Raw genomic sequence first — 6,951 nt, 5'->3', positions numbered from 1 at the left:
TGACCATATTTGGTTCTTCTCCATACGAAAATCAATTGACCAGTTATTATACAAATCAAGAATGTAAAATTCCTCAAATTTGTTCTATTTTAATTGAAATCTCATTGCTTTCCAAAGATGACAGTGATCCAATGATTCTTTGCTTGGTTTAATATGAAAGAAGAAATTGCATATTTGGTATCCACACTTCTACTTTTTGTGTGAAGGCTTTTACACTGTTTGTCTTTAGGTCTCCTTAATAGTTGCAACTAAGGGTTTGATGTTGTTTCTCCATGTCAAAATGTATTAATTGGTTGCTATATGAAACATGTCTATTTTTTTCCTCTAATTATTTCTATTTTAACTAATATCTTACTCATTTTTAAAGTACATGATGATTTGTTGTTGACTTGCATACAAAAGAAGAGAAGTTTATTTACTATGTGTAGTTCTTGTTTGTGTGAACTCTTAATCATTTTCTATTTATTTCAGGTTCTTCATAACATTGTTGTTGCAAAATACTTTCACTGGAATATGCTACGTGATTCAATAACTCCTATTTTTCCACTGGACTGTTAATCTCTTTTTGATTTTGTGGATAACTTTGCTGCAAACTATGCTCTGAAGAGAGTTTATTATGTCAACTATGCATTGGGGATATCTAGACGCAGGAAACCTTGCTGGCATCTATTATGAACAAAGTCAACTTGACATGGCAATTCTGCATTACAAGTAAGCTATCAACTGTGATTCTACCTTTATTGAAGCTTACAATAATCTGGTAAGTTGATAATGGTCTAATATGTCAAAATGTGGTATCCTTCTTGATGGTGAGCCAGGTTAGTTAATGATCGACTTTCTTGCACATTAAAAGGGGAATGCTCTCAAAGACGCTGGACATGTGGAAGAGGCTATCAACTTCTATAGGGTGACTTTTTAATTTGGATATTTTTATTAACTTAAGTTTTTTTTCCTTGTTGAATAACTTCATTTTAATAATTTTTCCCAAGTCATGCCTTGCATTACAACCTAACCATCCACAACCATTGTCAAGCCTTGGCAACATATACATGGACTGGTAAGCTTTAGAAATGTTTGATGGCAACTGTGCGGATAGTTTATTTTTGTTCCTTAATGAAACTTCTCTTCATGCAGCAACATGATGAGTGTTGCTGCATCATTCTATAAGGCAACTTTAGCAGTTACAACAGGGATATCTGCGCCCTTCAACAACTTGGCTATTATATACAAGCAACAGGTAGAGTAGTATATCTGCCTTTTTCATTGCTAGTTTGAGAGTTACTGCATATTGCCTCATTTAATGGAAGAAAGTCATTTAATTTGTCTATCTTCTTCTTTGCTGTCTTTGCCCCTAGTTGGAAATTGATAGTTCTCTTGTATTACACCAGGGAACTTATGCAGAAGCAATAGCCTGTTACAATGAAGTTCTTCGCAGACTGCTGCTGATGGTCTTGTCAATAGAGGGAACACATTTAAGGAGATTGGTAGAGTTACTGAAGCAATTCGGGATTATATACATGCTGTGAATATCAGACCAACTATGCCTGAAGCCCATGCAAATTTGGCTTCAGCTTACAAAAATAGGTAATTTCTTCTTTGAATTTGTGCTGGTGTTGGACTATATCAGTATCTTACATCTATGATTCTTCTTTCTATTTATTTGTGGTTGAGATATTTGATGAACGTTTCTCTTTTTAAGCATTCCAATTACTCATCTTGTTACCTGGTGCTCTTACTGCTTTTTCAACTATGATTTTTGGTCTTGAATTACTAATATATTATTTATGTGTTTTTACAATTTACAAATCTCAAGTACTCTAGAGTTGAAATTGATGAAGTGTTGTTCGAGTGGGCTGAATGCATGCTAGATTACATTTGAGTAGGAAAGGTATTTGATTTTTGAAAACTTTGGATGATGCATGCATTTGCATAGAATGTAAATTGCATATATTGTCCCATGTCAATTTCTTTCTGATGGTGATATTCTAGGACTTCTGCAACATGTATAATTCTTCTGTTTTTGTTCTTTGCTGTAGTTAAGTAGACCAAATGATACTTTTGTTTGACAGATTAGAACAGTGGATGTTTTAACTCAGAAAACTAGGCATTTGAAGGTGAATAGCGGTGAGATTTGGGAAATGAAAGGTGCAAGAAGAATGGAGCAGTATAGCAAGTTGAACAGATTCTGATTCTCATAATTTAATGTAGCCTCAGCTTGATTTTTGACTCACGATGTTCTACCTTGATGTGTTGTTAAAAGAATGTTCTACCTTGATTCTGATATCTATTAGATTTTGATGTAAAAAGAATGTTTGTGTATTTTATGTTAGCTAGAGCCCTAGAGCCAATCATTTGATTGTATTTTTGGACTTATTGTATCATATTCTATATATAAATAAAGGCATTTGGATTTTGGTTATTATACTTACTTGTATTGGTGCCAAATAAACTAAGTATAATAATGTCCTTGAGTAGACGGTTCTCACCTATATAAATCGGTTAGTTAAACTGATAGTGAGAGGATATGGGGAACACTACTCTTAATCATTCCTAGTCGAGTATTAACATTCAGGGACAATGTTAATGCAATAAGACTAGCATGTAGGTCAACTCGATGACTTGATCTCACAAGTCATGGATATAGAGATATCAAGTTGACACCTGGGTATACATTAGAGAATGTATACTGAATGACCCTCCATGAGAAAGTATCATAGATCGTTATATGAGTGTCATATACTTTCTCATGTGGCTATTAGTATGACTACTAGTCCTTAGACCTGAAGTCACCATGGTTCCCTACATAAGGAGTTATGTACTTTAGTTTCGTCAAACGTTACCCGTAACTGGGTGAACTATAAAGGCGATTACTGGGTATGTAACAAATTATGTGGAGGGATGTGAGTGATGTAGATGGGATCTATCCCTCCTATATGACGGGAGTGACATCGGTATTCTTGATAGAGTGAGACCACGAAGTGCATGGCCATGCCCAAATGAGTCAATATAGGATATTGAGCCTATTTGATCGAGTGAGTCTACTTGGAGTTCAAGATTTAGATTGGTCAGAGGATGACACGGTCTATGCCTCACATTGATCAATCTAGATGTCTAGGATAGAAGGACACTTGTCATATATTGTGAGGAGTCACAATTAGTAGTCGCAAGGTGATGTTGGATCTCAACATTCTTGTAACTTAGGTAGTAATGATGTGTTGCTAGATACCGCTCATTACTTATGCTCCTAAATGAGTTTAGGGCATTGCCAACGTTACAAGAACCTATAGGGTCACACACTAAGGACAATTAGATGGAGATTTGGTTCATATGATGAATCAAGAGGATTAGATTCATTTGATGAATCAAATTGGATTAAGAGTAATCCAAATTGGGCTAAATTGAGTTGGACTCAAGTTGATTCAAGTATTCAATGAGTCTAATTTAGATTATGACTCATTAAATCAACTTAATTTAATGAATTAGATTCATTATATTAAGTTGGCTTGAATCAAATGGTTAGATTAGATCAACCATGGAAGACATTTGGTCAAGTTTGACTTGACTTGAGAGGAAGAGGAAGAGTCAAGTTTGACTTGACTAATCGCCACATCATTAGTGAGATGGCAAGATGTGGACCAATGATGATGTGCCACATCATCAAAGTGTGCCACCTCATGGGAGTTACAACTCGATTCTCTTTAATGGCTACATTTAATGAGAATGGGGGTTACACCTTGTAGAGGTGGCCGGCCACTTATGGTTTTGAATGAAATTCATTTTTCATTCAAGTGTGTATTCATTCCTTCTTCTTCCTTGAGTTCTTCTTGCTCTCTCCCTCTCTTCTTCTTGCCGTGACCTATCAAGGTGCTAGCACACCTTTGTTTAGGTCTTCTCCACCTAAGTTGTCCGTGTGGATACTTCTAGAGGACCGTACGCTTGACGGTCTAGAGATCCGGCATTTTGGATGAGCGGGATACACGAAAGGCACGCTTCAAAGGTATAAAAATATTTTCTTCCTTTGTAGATCTACTGTAGATTTAAACTTTAAACTCGTACTCGTATTTTCAAAAGTTTTCTTCGCACGAGATCCAGTGGCATGGGTGATTCGGGGTTTCTGCGACGCGAAAATGCGGTTTTCGCGGCCCGAAAAACCAAACATTTTATGGATACTGTTGTAAGAAGAATATTTACGTAATTTGTGAATATTTGTGTATTTTATGGATACTGTTGAATGAAGAATATTTGCGTAATTTGTGAATATTTGTGTATTTTTTTGTTTACTGTCGGTTTTGTGTATTTTACCGAGAAGAATTTTCCAAAACTGTAATGTTTCGACCCAAAATCTTTTGGGACAGCGGGCTAAGGCGCTCTTGGATTGCTTAGGAGCAACTCGCGATGGTTAGATCGCGGGTAGGGGTACTGTCCCTAACCCTGCAAGGGGATTTGCTCCGCGATTGCGCCCGAAATCGCTAATCGGGACCGCCGGGAAAAATTTACTCATAAAATGTATAAAATTATTAAAAATTACAGAAAAATTACGGAAAATATATAATTTTAAATTATATATTATTTTTGTGATAGTCATGGCCCAAAGACCCAATTCGATTGGACAATTGTGTTGTAATTCATAATACGGCCAGCGTGCCGTTATGTGATGTGTGTGCTGTATTTATCTTAATTTTATTTATTTTATTTTTCATGACCTGCGCGTCGTGCCTTCCTTTTATTCTGGTTCTAAATTAGATTTAGACTTGAATGTAACTCGAGTTTCAAAATTGTAATGTAATTTTGAAGCGGTGGAAGGTCCACACGAGACGGAGTTACGAGGAGGGCGCGAGCAACACAAGGTGGTCTAAGGAAGAAGCTGTTGACCTTAGGTTGACCATCCGATCTTCTCATTGGCTTGAGAAGATCGTAGTAGGGCCATGACATAATCACAAAATAATTTAATTAATTGCTTATATGTATGTGATGCATGCTTAATTAAGTAGTTAATTAGTGCCTAGCGATTAGATAAGATCTAAATCGTGCAAATGATGCACCCCACGATTAGATTAGATCTAAATCAAGTATTTGATACGCATCATCATTTAGATTAGATCTAAATCACGTCAACTCTAATGCCTACCGTGTCGTGATACCTACTACTACCTCGATCGCTGCCAAAGTAGAGCAACACATACTATCTTGGTAGGGTACGGAGGGACAATCTTGGTCCCGCCTATCAACGCATGGGTGAGTACAACTCAATTAGATTGAGTATTCCTAGTTAACTCGGTTGGATCGAGTATAACTATAGGCATTCTTCCAACGGTTGGAAAGTTAGGTCAAAATCACATATATATTAACTCTCGGGCGTATTAGCCAAAGCTAAATCGAGTTTTAATATAAATGCGGATTTTGATTCTATAAACAAGAGTTGCATAGAGATGTAATTGGTAATCGTTACCTACCGATCATACTAAGTCTTGGGCGTATTAGCCAAAGCTAACTCAAGGATTAGTATGATGTGGATCTTGTCCCACATGAATTATAGAATTCAGTGGGAGCATCATTTAGTTAAAGGCCTAATTAAATGATTAAGAATATGATACTTATTTCTGTATTTATTTCTGTTGTAGAATTGCCATGACGTCGAACACGAACACTTTCTCCCTGCGATCTGTCCCCGAGAAGGACAAGCTCAACGGAGCAAACTCCCTGGACTGGTACAAGAACTTGAGAATAGTTCTCACCCAAGAACGTAAACTTTACGTTCTGGAGCAGCCCATTCCGGAGGCTCCTCCTGCCAATGCCCCGCGAGCTGACAAAGATGCTTACAAGAAGCATCAAGACGATGCATTAGATGTGTCCTGTCAAATGCTCGCAACCATGAACTCTGAGCTTCAGAAGCAACACGAGTTAATGGGCGCTTACGATATGGTTGAACTGTTGGTTGCTACTCGGAAAACCTAGAGGTTCCACTGTACAAAAAATTTTGTACAAAGGTCTGAACCTTTTCCTTGCTACCATGTGTTCTTTTAAATTAAATTTTGGATCACCTGCGGAACTTAACACGTTTGATCCAAAACTTAATCTATTTTTTCTTTTAGGTTTTGATTTGTAATACCCATAGAGTACTTAGCAAGATTTTAGATATTTTTATCATGAATAAAAATAAACCTTATGTGGAAATTGCAAAAAGAATAAAAATAAAATAGAACCAAAAAAAAAAGAGAGATGACCAAGGCTTGAACCTTGGATCTCGTACGAGATATATGCATGTGTTAACCAATAGACCAAGAGAAATTATTGTTAAAGAAAGAAGTGACAATATAGTTAAGGGTAAGAAAAGAGATTTTTCATTGAGAAGGAAAAGTTAGAGTTGCCTTCCCCCTCTCAAAAGAAAAGAGGATTCTTGCTTCCTCTTCTCATTAAGGAGAAGTAAAAGAAAGGAGAAGGAAAAGTACATTTTCCCTTCCTCCTCTCATGATGAATAAAAGGGAAAATTAAAGAGGAAAATTCATTTGCTCCTCTTTCTCCTCCCTCCTCCTCCTCACCGTGACCAAGACCTTCCCCCACCTCTCCTTGCCGAAATCCAAAAACAAAGAAGACCCCTCTCTAGGAAGGCTCCACAAGAAAGATCCCTTTTCCTTAAGCAAATAAGGATGTAAGTATTTCTCACCTGTGGTACAAGTTGCTTACGGTATTCTCGAAAGATTTGAACTCTTAGAATTAGAAATAAAATGAAGAGAAGAAACCATGCTTATGTACTTTAGTAGGTTATGATATGAATTTAGTTAGAAAAGAAATTATGTGTGTGATGTTAAATTGATCTTCTTATTAAGATGTTTATTGGCCTTCTTTTCTTTTATAAGGTTCGGCCATGATAAAAGTATAGAGTTCATGAGGCTTAAAACCTAATCTAACATGCTTATAGATTTATTTATGATGTGTTATGAAATTTGTTAG

General features: G+C 36.5%; 1 long non-coding RNA gene across 1 annotated transcript; it reads left to right on the top strand.

Moving 5' to 3' along the window:
- The first annotated feature begins 241 nt into the window (after nt 1–241).
- On the top strand, nt 242–1,499 carry LOC122003799. Its single transcript, XR_006118104.1, has 3 exons — nt 242–760; nt 854–907; nt 1,389–1,499. It is a non-coding gene; the product is annotated as an uncharacterized LOC122003799 (long non-coding RNA).
- Nucleotides 1,500–6,951: the final 5,452 nt, after the last annotated feature.

Source organism: Zingiber officinale, chromosome 7B, assembly GCF_018446385.1.
Source record: "Zingiber officinale cultivar Zhangliang chromosome 7B, Zo_v1.1, whole genome shotgun sequence".
Lineage (NCBI taxonomy): Eukaryota > Viridiplantae > Streptophyta > Magnoliopsida > Zingiberales > Zingiberaceae > Zingiber > Zingiber officinale.
This window is presented reverse-complemented; position numbering and strand designations above follow the sequence as displayed.